The sequence below is a fragment of the Electrophorus electricus genome, chromosome 19, assembly GCF_041902795.1.
Source record: "Electrophorus electricus isolate QZ-2024a chromosome 19, ASM4190279v1, whole genome shotgun sequence".
NCBI lineage: Eukaryota > Metazoa > Chordata > Actinopteri > Gymnotiformes > Gymnotidae > Electrophorus > Electrophorus electricus.
The window spans coordinates 7,701,653-7,714,387 of NC_137515.1; the positions used below are offsets into that span (position 1 = coordinate 7,701,653).

Consider the following 12,735-nt stretch of genomic DNA (forward strand, 5'->3'; position numbering starts at 1 on the left):
TCAATATTTCTCAATCATTTGACAAGGTGAACTGCACAATGGCTGATGCAAACTCCTCACTAAGGCATCAAAGTTTCAGGAATCACTAAAAACAGATGAGCGTATGCACACTGACTGCAGTCAAGCTGTGAAGGCAGAGGAATAGGAAAACTGCTAGAACAACGAGAGTGGCCAATAAATACCCGAGGCAGAAGAAAAACTGAATCACTGAAGGGACTGAATATAGTTTCTGTACAAGTGTACGAGGCCACATTTAAACATTTGAGCTTAACTAGCCAAAGATGCTATGAAGTTTTGAACGCTGCAGCAAGTTCGGACTCATTTTGTAAACGGGTTGTGACATACACGCTACTTGATCATTTGTATATCATGACAAGGTGACCTGCACCATGGCTGATGCAAACTCCTCAATAAGGAATCAAAATTTCAGGTATCACTAAAAACCGATCAGCGAATGCACACTGACTGCAGTCAAGCTGTGAAGGCAGAGGAGTAGGAAACCTGCTAGAACAACGAGAGTGCTTAGAAAGCCAGTGCCTTATCCATTAGGCCACTGGGGCCAGTCGAAACCTCCTGAATGGCTTTTCCGCCGTTTTTTCTTTTCTTTTCTTTTTTTTTTTTGACGAAAATGACCTTCTGGCAGTTTATGATCAACCTTTAGGAGTTACAATGGAAGTCACTTCATGAACTTTACGTATCTTCTCATAAAATGCTTAATTCCTAATAGGACAACATTCTGTCAGGTACAGAAACATTTTTCCTTTTCCACAGGAATGACAGTGGATGGTACAGGTTTCTCTGCAGAGTAACTGTCAGTCAAACAGGGGGTAGGAAGCTGCAGGTCTGAGGGGAAGATGGAAAAGAATGGCAAAGATGGGAAAGGATCCTACTAGCCCATAATCCATCAATTTGGGCAAGAGGTTTTCGTGCCTGAAGACGTTTATCCTGACAAGGTGACCTGTTCCACAGGATTTCCATAATTCTCACTAAGGCATCAAAGTTTCAGGAATCACTAAAAGCAGGTGAGCGTATGCACACTGACTGCAGTCAAGCTGCGAAGGCAGAGGAGTAGGAAACTTGCTGGAAAAAGGAGAGTGCCCAGGAAACACCCAAGGCAACAGAAAAACTAGATCACTGAAGGGACTGAATAGAGCTTCTGTACAAGTGTACGAAGCCACATTTAAACATTTGTGCTTAACTAGCCAAAGACGCTATTAAGTTTTGTAGGAATTTTGCAGTTGCAGGAATTTCAGACTCATCTTGTAAACAGGTTGACATGCAACCTACTTGATCATTTGTAACTTCTTTAACTGACAATGTTTATTTATTTATTTTCCTCCAGAAGTGCTGAAAACTTGGACTGACTCAATACAAGCTGAAATGACTGTTTTCTCACATTGATACACAGATGCCAGAACATGTTGCAGCATTTTATTTACAGGACCTCACAGCTGGCGAAACACAATCTAACACTAAGCACACTCCTCAAAGCACTTAAACTGATTTGAGATTGGGACTACAATCGATTAGGTTCTCATATATAATTTAAAACCTGATAGAAGACAAGAGGTTCAATCCATTGACATGTGTTGGTCGCTAAACTCAAGATATGCCAGCACCCCAGACGGGACTAGAACCCACAATCCCTGGCTTAGGAGGCCAGTGCCTTATCCATTAGGCCACTGGGGCCAGTCAAAACCTGCTGAATGGCTTTTCCGCCGTTTTTTTTTTTTTGTCGAAAATTACCTTCTGGCTGTTTGTGAGCAACCTTTAGGAGTTATAATGGAAGTCACTTCATGAACTTTACGTATCTTCTCATAAAATGCTTAATTTCTAATAGGACAACAGTCTGTCAGGTACAGAAACAAGAGGTTTTCGTGCCTGAAGATGTGTATCCTGACAAGGTGACCTGTTCCAAAGGATTTCAATATTTCTCAATCATTTGACAAGGTGAACTGCACAATGGCTGATGCAAACTCCTCACTAAGGCATCAAAGTTTCAGGAATCACTAAAAACAGATGAGCGTATGCACACTGACTGCAGTCAAGCTGTGAAGGCAGAGGAATAGGAAAACTGCTAGAACAACGAGAGTGGCCAATAAATACCCGAGGCAGAAGAAAAACTGAATCACTGAAGGGACTGAATATAGTTTCTGTACAAGTGTACGAGGCCACATTTAAACATTTGAGCTTAACTAGCCAAAGATGCTATGAAGTTTTGAACGCTGCAGCAAGTTCGGACTCATTTTGTAAACGGGTTGTGACATACACCCTACTTGATCATTTGTATATCATGACAAGGTGACCTGCACCATGGCTGATGCAAACTCCTCAATAAGGAATCAAAATTTCAGGTATCACTAAAAACCGATCAGCGAATGCACACTGACTGCAGTCAAGCTGTGAAGGCAGAGGAGTAGGAAACCTGCTAGAACAACGAGAGTGCTTAGAAAGCCAGTGCCTTTTCCATTAGTCCACTGGGGCCAGTCGAAACCTCCTGAATGGCTTTTCCGCCGTTTTTTCTTTACTTTTCTTTTTTTTTGACGAAAATGACCTTCTGGCCGTTTATGATCAACCTTTAGGAGTTACAATGGAAGTCACTTCATGAACTTTACGTATCTTCTCATAAAATGCTTAATTCCTAATAGGACAACATTCTGTCAGGTACAGAAACATTTTTCCTTTTCCACAGGAATGACAGTGGATGGTACAGGTTTCTCTGCAGAGTAACTGTCAGTCAAACAGGGGGTAGGAAGCTGCAGGTCTGAGGGGAAGATGGAAAAGAATGGCAAAGATGGGAAAGGATCCTACTAGCCCATAATCCATCAATTTGGGCAAGAGGTTTTCGTGCCTGAAGACGTTTATCCTGACATGGTGACCTGTTCCACAGGATTTCCATAATTCTCACTAAGGCATCAAAGTTTCAGGAATCACTAAAAGCAAGTGAGCATATGCACACTGACTGCAGTCAAGCTGCGAAGGCAGAGGAGTAGGAAACTTGCTGGAAAAAGGAGAGTGCCCAGGAAACACCCAAGGCAACAGAAAAACTAGATCACTGAAGGGACTGAATACAGCTTCTGTACACGTGTACGAAGCCACATTTAAACATTTGTGCTTAACTAGCCAAAGATGCTATTAAGTTTTGTAGGAATTTTGCAGTTGCAGGAATTTCAGACTCATCTTGTAAACAGGTTGACATGCAACCTACTTGATCATTTGTAACTTCTTTAACTGACAATGTTTATTTATTTATTTTCCTCCAGAAGTTCTGAAAACTTGGACTGACTCAATACGATCTGAAATGACTGTTTTCTCACATTGATACACAGATGGCAGAACATGTTGCAGCATTTTATTTAGAGGACCTCACAGCTGGCGAAACACAATCTAACACTAAGCACACTCCTCGAAGCACTTAAACTGATTTGAGATTGGGATTACAATCAATTAGGTTCTCATATATAATTTAAAACCTGATAGAAGACAAGAGCTCCAATCCATTGACATGTGTTGGTCACTAAACTCAAGATATGCCAGCACCCCAGACGGGACTCGAACCCACAATCCCTGGCTTAGGAGGCCAGTGCCTTATCCATTAGGCCACTGGGGCCAGTCAAAACCTGCTGAATGGCTTTTCCGCCGTTTTTTTTTTTGTGTCGAAAATTACCTTCTGGCTGTTTGTGAGCAACCTTTAGGAGTTATAATGGAAGTCACTTCATGAACTTTACGTATCTTCTCATAAAATGCTTAATTTCTAATAGGACAACAGTCTGTCAGGTACAGAAACAAGAGGTTTTCGTGCCTGAAGATGTGTATCCTGACAAGGTGACCTGTTCCACAGGATTTCAATATTTCTCAATCATTTGACAAGGTGAACTGCACAATGGCTGATGCAAACTCCTCACTAAGGCATCACAGTTTCAGGAATCACTAAAAACAGATGAGCGTATGCACACTGACTGCAGTCAAGCTGTGAAGGCAGAGGAATAGGAAAACTGCTAGAACAACGAGAGTGGCCAATAAATACCCGAGGCAGAAGAAAAACTGAATCACTGAAGGGACTGAATATAGTTTCTGTACAAGTGTACGAGGCCACATTTAAACATTTGAGCTTAACTAGCCAAAGATGCTATGAAGTTTTGAACGCTGCAGCAAGTTCGGACTCATTTTGTAAACGGGTTGTGACATACACCCTACTTGATCATTTGTATATCATGACAAGGTGACCTGCACCATGGCTGATGCAAACTCCTCAATAAGGAATCAAAATTTCAGGTATCACTAAAAACCGATCAGCGAATGCACACTGACTGCAGTCAAGCTGTGAAGGCAGAGGAGTAGGAAACCTGCTAGAACAACGAGAGTGCTTAGAAAGCCAGTGCCTTATCCATTAGGCCACTGGGGCCAGTCGAAACCTCCTGAATGGCTTTTCCGCCGTTTTTTCTTTTCTTTTCTTTTTTTTTTGACGAAAATGACCTTCTGGCAGTTTATGATCAACCTTTAGGAGTTACAATGGAAGTCACTTCATGAACTTTACGTATCTTCTCATAAAATGCTTAATTCCTAATAGGACAACATTCTGTCAGGTACAGAAACATTTTTCCTTTTCCACAGGAATGACAGTGGATGGTACAGGTTTCTCTGCAGAGTAACTGTCAGTCAAACAGGGGGTAGGAAGCTGCAGGTCTGAGGGGAAGATGGAAAAGAATGGCAAAGATGGGAAAGGATCCTACTAGCCCATAATCCATCAATTTGGGCAAGAGGTTTTCGTGCCTGAAGACGTTTATCCTGACAAGGTGACCTGTTCCACAGGATTTCCATAATTCTCACTAAGGCATCAAAGTTTCAGGAATCACTAAAAGCAGGTGAGCGTATGCACACTGACTGCAGTCAAGCTGCGAAGGCAGAGGAGTAGGAAACTTGCTGGAAAAAGGAGAGTGCCCAGGAAACACCCAAGGCAACAGAAAAACTAGATCACTGAAGGGACTGAATAGAGCTTCTGTACAAGTGTACGAAGCCACATTTAAACATTTGTGCTTAACTAGCCAAAGACGCTATTAAGTTTTGTAGGAATTTTGCAGTTGCAGGAATTTCAGACTCATCTTGTAAACAGGTTGACATGCAACCTACTTGATCATTTGTAACTTCTTTAACTGACAATGTTTATTTATTTATTTTTGAGCACACTCCTCAAAGCACTTAAACTGATTTGAGATTGGGATTACAATCAATTAGGTTCTCATATATAATTTAAAACCTGATAGAAGACAAGAGGTTCAATCCATTGACATGTGTTGGTCACTAAACTCAAGATATGCCAGCACCCCAGACGGGACTCGAACCCACAATCCCTGGCTTAGGAGGCCAGTGCCTTATCCATTAGGCCACTGGGGCCAGTCAAAACCTGCTGAATGGCTTTTCCGCCGTTTTTTTTTTTGTGTCGAAAATTACCTTCTGGCTGTTTGTGAGCAACCTTTAGGAGTTATAATGGAAGTCACTTCATGAACTTTACGTATCTTCTCATAAAATGCTTAATTTCTAATAGGACAACAGTCTGTCAGGTACAGAAACAAGAGGTTTTCGTGCCTGAAGATGTGTATCCTGACAAGGTGACCTGTTCCACAGGATTTCAATATTTCTCAATCATTTGACAAGGTGAACTGCACAATGGCTGATGCAAACTCCTCACTAAGGCATCACAGTTTCAGGAATCACTAAAAACAGATGAGCGTATGCACACTGACTGCAGTCAAGCTGTAAAGGCAGAGGAATAGGAAAACTGCTAGAACAACGAGAGTGGCCAATAAATACCCGAGGCAGAAGAAAAACTGAATCACTGAAGGGACTGAATATAGTTTCTGTACAAGTGTACGAGGCCACATTTAAACATTTGAGCTTAACTAGCCAAAGATGCTATGAAGTTTTGAACGCTGCAGCAAGTTCGGACTCATTTTGTAAACGGGTTGTGACATACACCCTACTTGATCATTTGTATATCATGACAAGGTGACCTGCACCATGGCTGATGCAAACTCCTCAATAAGGAATCAAAATTTCAGGTATCACTAAAAACCGATCAGCGAATGCACACTGACTGCAGTCAAGCTGTGAAGGCAGAGGAGTAGGAAACCTGCTAGAACAACGAGAGTGCTTAGAAAGCCAGTGCCTTATCCATTAGGCCACTGGGGCCAGTCGAAACCTCCTGAATGGCTTTTCCGCCGTTTTTTCTTTTCTTTTCTTTTTTTTTTGACGAAAATGACCTTCTGGCAGTTTATGATCAACCTTTAGGAGTTACAATGGAAGTCACTTCATGAACTTTACGTATCTTCTCATAAAATGCTTAATTCCTAATAGGACAACATTCTGTCAGGTACAGAAACATTTTTCCTTTTCCACAGGAATGACAGTGGATGGTACAGGTTTCTCTGCAGAGTAACTGTCAGTCAAACAGGGGGTAGGAAGCTGCAGGTCTGAGGGGAAGATGGAAAAGAATGGCAAAGATGGGAAAGGATCCTACTAGCCCATAATCCATCAATTTGGGCAAGAGGTTTTCGTGCCTGAAGACGTTTATCCTGACAAGGTGACCTGTTCCACAGGATTTCCATAATTCTCACTAAGGCATCAAAGTTTCAGGAATCACTAAAAGCAGGTGAGCGTATGCACACTGACTGCAGTCAAGCTGCGAAGGCAGAGGAGTAGGAAACTTGCTGGAAAAAGGAGAGTGCCCAGGAAACACCCAAGGCAACAGAAAAACTAGATCACTGAAGGGACTGAATAGAGCTTCTGTACAAGTGTACGAAGCCACATTTAAACATTTGTGCTTAACTAGCCAAAGACGCTATTAAGTTTTGTAGGAATTTTGCAGTTGCAGGAATTTCAGACTCATCTTGTAAACAGGTTGACATGCAACCTACTTGATCATTTGTAACTTCTTTAACTGACAATGTTTATTTATTTATTTTTGAGCACACTCCTCAAAGCACTTAAACTGATTTGAGATTGGGATTACAATCAATTAGGTTCTCATATATAATTTAAAACCTGATAGAAGACAAGAGGTTCAATCCATTGACATGTGTTGGTCACTAAACTCAAGATATGCCAGCACCCCAGACGGGACTCGAACCCACAATCCCTGGCTTAGGAGGCCAGTGCCTTATCCATTAGGCCACTGGGGCCAGTCAAAACCTGCTGAATGGCTTTTCCGCCGTTTTTTTTTTTGTGTCGAAAATTACCTTCTGGCTGTTTGTGAGCAACCTTTAGGAGTTATAATGGAAGTCACTTCATGAACTTTACGTATCTTCTCATAAAATGCTTAATTTCTAATAGGACAACAGTCTGTCAGGTACAGAAACAAGAGGTTTTCGTGCCTGAAGATGTGTATCCTGACAAGGTGACCTGTTCCACAGGATTTCAATATTTCTCAATCATTTGACAAGGTGAACTGCACAATGGCTGATGCAAACTCCTCACTAAGGCATCACAGTTTCAGGAATCACTAAAAACAGATGAGCGTATGCACACTGACTGCAGTCAAGCTGTGAAGGCAGAGGAATAGGAAAACTGCTAGAACAACGAGAGTGGCCAATAAATACCCGAGGCAGAAGAAAAACTGAATCACTGAAGGGACTGAATATAGTTTCTGTACAAGTGTACGAGGCCACATTTAAACATTTGAGCTTAACTAGCCAAAGATGCTATGAAGTTTTGAACGCTGCAGCAAGTTCGGACTCATTTTGTAAACGGGTTGTGACATACACCCTACTTGATCATTTGTATATCATGACAAGGTGACCTGCACCATGGCTGATGCAAACTCCTCAATAAGGAATCAAAATTTCAGGTATCACTAAAAACCGATCAGCGAATGCACACTGACTGCAGTCAAGCTGTGAAGGCAGAGGAGTAGGAAACCTGCTAGAACAACGAGAGTGCTTAGAAAGCCAGTGCCTTATCCATTAGGCCACTGGGGCCAGTCGAAACCTCCTGAATGGCTTTTCCGCCGTTTTTTCTTTTCTTTTCTTTTTTTTTTGACGAAAATGACCTTCTGGCAGTTTATGATCAACCTTTAGGAGTTACAATGGAAGTCACTTCATGAACTTTACGTATCTTCTCATAAAATGCTTAATTCCTAATAGGACAACATTCTGTCAGGTACAGAAACATTTTTCCTTTTCCACAGGAATGACAGTGGATGGTACAGGTTTCTCTGCAGAGTAACTGTCAGTCAAACAGGGGGTAGGAAGCTGCAGGTCTGAGGGGAAGATGGAAAAGAATGGCAAAGATGGGAAAGGATCCTACTAGCCCATAATCCATCAATTTGGGCAAGAGGTTTTCGTGCCTGAAGACGTTTATCCTGACAAGGTGACCTGTTCCACAGGATTTCCATAATTCTCACTAAGGCATCAAAGTTTCAGGAATCACTAAAAGCAGGTGAGCGTATGCACACTGACTGCAGTCAAGCTGCGAAGGCAGAGGAGTAGGAAACTTGCTGGAAAAAGGAGAGTGCCCAGGAAACACCCAAGGCAACAGAAAAACTAGATCACTGAAGGGACTGAATAGAGCTTCTGTACAAGTGTACGAAGCCACATTTAAACATTTGTGCTTAACTAGCCAAAGACGCTATTAAGTTTTGTAGGAATTTTGCAGTTGCAGGAATTTCAGACTCATCTTGTAAACAGGTTGACATGCAACCTACTTGATCATTTGTAACTTCTTTAACTGACAATGTTTATTTATTTATTTTTGAGCACACTCCTCAAAGCACTTAAACTGATTTGAGATTGGGATTACAATCAATTAGGTTCTCATATATAATTTAAAACCTGATAGAAGACAAGAGGTTCAATCCATTGACATGTGTTGGTCACTAAACTCAAGATATGCCAGCACCCCAGACGGGACTCGAACCCACAATCCCTGGCTTAGGAGGCCAGTGCCTTATCCATTAGGCCACTGGGGCCAGTCAAAACCTGCTGAATGGCTTTTCCGCCGTTTTTTTTTTTGTGTCGAAAATTACCTTCTGGCTGTTTGTGAGCAACCTTTAGGAGTTATAATGGAAGTCACTTCATGAACTTTACGTATCTTCTCATAAAATGCTTAATTTCTAATAGGACAACAGTCTGTCAGGTACAGAAACAAGAGGTTTTCGTGCCTGAAGATGTGTATCCTGACAAGGTGACCTGTTCCACAGGATTTCAATATTTCTCAATCATTTGACAAGGTGAACTGCACAATGGCTGATGCAAACTCCTCACTAAGGCATCACAGTTTCAGGAATCACTAAAAACAGATGAGCGTATGCACACTGACTGCAGTCAAGCTGTGAAGGCAGAGGAATAGGAAAACTGCTAGAACAACGAGAGTGGCCAATAAATACCCGAGGCAGAAGAAAAACTGAATCACTGAAGGGACTGAATATAGTTTCTGTACAAGTGTACGAGGCCACATTTAAACATTTGAGCTTAACTAGCCAAAGATGCTATGAAGTTTTGAACGCTGCAGCAAGTTCGGACTCATTTTGTAAACGGGTTGTGACATACACCCTACTTGATCATTTGTATATCATGACAAGGTGACCTGCACCATGGCTGATGCAAACTCCTCAATAAGGAATCAAAATTTCAGGTATCACTAAAAACCGATCAGCGAATGCACACTGACTGCAGTCAAGCTGTGAAGGCAGAGGAGTAGGAAACCTGCTAGAACAACGAGAGTGCTTAGAAAGCCAGTGCCTTATCCATTAGGCCACTGGGGCCAGTCGAAACCTCCTGAATGGCTTTTCCGCCGTTTTTTCTTTTCTTTTCTTTTTTTTTTGACGAAAATGACCTTCTGGCAGTTTATGATCAACCTTTAGGAGTTACAATGGAAGTCACTTCATGAACTTTACGTATCTTCTCATAAAATGCTTAATTCCTAATAGGACAACATTCTGTCAGGTACAGAAACATTTTTCCTTTTCCACAGGAATGACAGTGGATGGTACAGGTTTCTCTGCAGAGTAACTGTCAGTCAAACAGGGGGTAGGAAGCTGCAGGTCTGAGGGGAAGATGGAAAAGAATGGCAAAGATGGGAAAGGATCCTACTAGCCCATAATCCATCAATTTGGGCAAGAGGTTTTCGTGCCTGAAGACGTTTATCCTGACAAGGTGACCTGTTCCACAGGATTTCCATAATTCTCACTAAGGCATCAAAGTTTCAGGAATCACTAAAAGCAGGTGAGCGTATGCACACTGACTGCAGTCAAGCTGCGAAGGCAGAGGAGTAGGAAACTTGCTGGAAAAAGGAGAGTGCCCAGGAAACACCCAAGGCAACAGAAAAACTAGATCACTGAAGGGACTGAATAGAGCTTCTGTACAAGTGTACGAAGCCACATTTAAACATTTGTGCTTAACTAGCCAAAGACGCTATTAAGTTTTGTAGGAATTTTGCAGTTGCAGGAATTTCAGACTCATCTTGTAAACAGGTTGACATGCAACCTACTTGATCATTTGTAACTTCTTTAACTGACAATGTTTATTTATTTATTTTTGAGCACACTCCTCAAAGCGCTTAAACTGATTTGAGATTGGGATTACAATCAATTAGGTTCTCATATATAATTTAAAACCTGATAGAAGACAAGAGGTTCAATCCATTGACATGTGTTGGTCACTAAACTCAAGATATGCCAGCACCCCAGACGGGACTCGAACCCACAATCCCTGGCTTAGGAGGCCAGTGCCTTATCCATTAGGCCACTGGGGCCAGTCAAAACCTGCTGAATGGCTTTTCCGCCGTTTTTTTTTTTGTGTCGAAAATTACCTTCTGGCTGTTTGTGAGCAACCTTTAGGAGTTATAATGGAAGTCACTTCATGAACTTTACGTATCTTCTCATAAAATGCTTAATTTCTAATAGGACAACAGTCTGTCAGGTACAGAAACAAGAGGTTTTCGTGCCTGAAGATGTGTATCCTGACAAGGTGACCTGTTCCACAGGATTTCAATATTTCTCAATCATTTGACAAGGTGAACTGCACAATGGCTGATGCAAACTCCTCACTAAGGCATCACAGTTTCAGGAATCACTAAAAACAGATGAGCGTATGCACACTGACTGCAGTCAAGCTGTGAAGGCAGAGGAATAGGAAAACTGCTAGAACAACGAGAGTGGCCAATAAATACCCGAGGCAGAAGAAAAACTGAATCACTGAAGGGACTGAATATAGTTTCTGTACAAGTGTACGAGGCCACATTTAAACATTTGAGCTTAACTAGCCAAAGATGCTATGAAGTTTTGAACGCTGCAGCAAGTTCGGACTCATTTTGTAAACGGGTTGTGACATACACCCTACTTGATCATTTGTATATCATGACAAGGTGACCTGCACCATGGCTGATGCAAACTCCTCAATAAGGAATCAAAATTTCAGGTATCACTAAAAACCGATCAGCGAATGCACACTGACTGCAGTCAAGCTGTGAAGGCAGAGGAGTAGGAAACCTGCTAGAACAACGAGAGTGCTTAGAAAGCCAGTGCCTTATCCATTAGGCCACTGGGGCCAGTCAAAACCTGCTGAATGGCTTTTCCGCCGTTTTTTTTTTTGTGTCGAAAATTACCTTCTGGCTGTTTGTGAGCAACCTTTAGGAGTTATAATGGAAGTCACTTCATGAACTTTACGTATCTTCTCATAAAATGCTTAATTTCTAATAGGACAACAGTCTGTCAGGTACAGAAACAAGAGGTTTTCGTGCCTGAAGATGTGTATCCTGACAAGGTGACCTGTTCCACAGGATTTCAATATTTCTCAATCATTTGACAAGGTGAACTGCACAATGGCTGATGCAAACTCCTCACTAAGGCATCAAAGTTTCAGGAATCACTAAAAACAGATGAGCGTATGCACACTGACTGCAGTCAAGCTGTGAAGGCAGAGGAATAGGAAAACTGCTAGAACAACGAGAGTGGCCAATAAATACCCGAGGCAGAAGAAAAACTGAATCACTGAAGGGACTGAATATAGTTTCTGTACAAGTGTACGAGGCCACATTTAAACATTTGAGCTTAACTAGCCAAAGATGCTATGAAGTTTTGAACGCTGCAGCAAGTTCGGACTCATTTTGTAAACGGGTTGTGACATACACCCTACTTGATCATTTGTATATCATGACAAGGTGACCTGCACCATGGCTGATGCAAACTCCTCAATAAGGAATCAAAATTTCAGGTATCACTAAAAACCGATCAGCGAATGCACACTGACTGCAGTCAAGCTGTGAAGGCAGAGGAATAGGAAAACTGCTAGAACAACGAGAGTGCTTAGAAAGCCAGTGCCTTATCCATTAGGCCACTGGGGCCAGTCGAAACCTCCTGAATGGCTTTTCCGCCGTTTTTTCTTTTCTTTTCTTTTTTTTTTGACGAAAATGACCTTCTGGCAGTTTATGATCAACCTTTAGGAGTTACAATGGAAGTCACTTCATGAACTTTACGTATCTTCTCATAAAATGCTTAATTCCTAATAGGACAACATTCTGTCAGGTACAGAAACATTTTTCCTTTTCCACAGGAATGACAGTGGATGGTACAGGTTTCTCTGCAGAGTAACTGTCAGTCAAACAGGGGGTAGGAAGCTGCAGGTCTGAGGGGAAGATGGAAAAGAATGGCAAAGATGGGAAAGGATCCTACTAGCCCATAATCCATCAATTTGGGCAAGAGTTTTTCGTGCCTGAAGACGTTTATCCTGACAAGGTGACCTG

At 41.8% G+C, this 12,735-nt stretch overlaps 6 non-coding genes across 6 annotated transcripts; all 6 read right to left on the reverse strand.

The window, feature by feature from the left end:
• Positions 1 to 1,616: 1,616 nt before the first annotated feature.
• On the reverse strand, positions 1,617 to 1,689 carry trnar-ccu (transfer RNA arginine (anticodon CCU)). Its single transcript has one exon. It is a non-coding gene; the product is annotated as a tRNA-Arg (tRNA).
• A 1,848-nt stretch (positions 1,690 to 3,537) lies between these two features.
• On the reverse strand, positions 3,538 to 3,610 carry trnar-ccu (transfer RNA arginine (anticodon CCU)). The gene has a single exon. It is a non-coding gene; the product is annotated as a tRNA-Arg (tRNA).
• A 1,711-nt stretch (positions 3,611 to 5,321) lies between these two features.
• On the reverse strand, positions 5,322 to 5,394 carry trnar-ccu (transfer RNA arginine (anticodon CCU)). The gene has a single exon. It is a non-coding gene; the product is annotated as a tRNA-Arg (tRNA).
• Positions 5,395 to 7,105: 1,711 nt separating this feature from the next.
• Positions 7,106 to 7,178, reverse strand: trnar-ccu (transfer RNA arginine (anticodon CCU)). Its single transcript has one exon. It is a non-coding gene; the product is annotated as a tRNA-Arg (tRNA).
• A 1,711-nt stretch (positions 7,179 to 8,889) lies between these two features.
• On the reverse strand, positions 8,890 to 8,962 carry trnar-ccu (transfer RNA arginine (anticodon CCU)). Its single transcript has one exon. It is a non-coding gene; the product is annotated as a tRNA-Arg (tRNA).
• A 1,711-nt stretch (positions 8,963 to 10,673) lies between these two features.
• On the reverse strand, positions 10,674 to 10,746 carry trnar-ccu (transfer RNA arginine (anticodon CCU)). The gene has a single exon. It is a non-coding gene; the product is annotated as a tRNA-Arg (tRNA).
• Between the last annotated feature and the right edge of the window lie 1,989 nt (positions 10,747 to 12,735).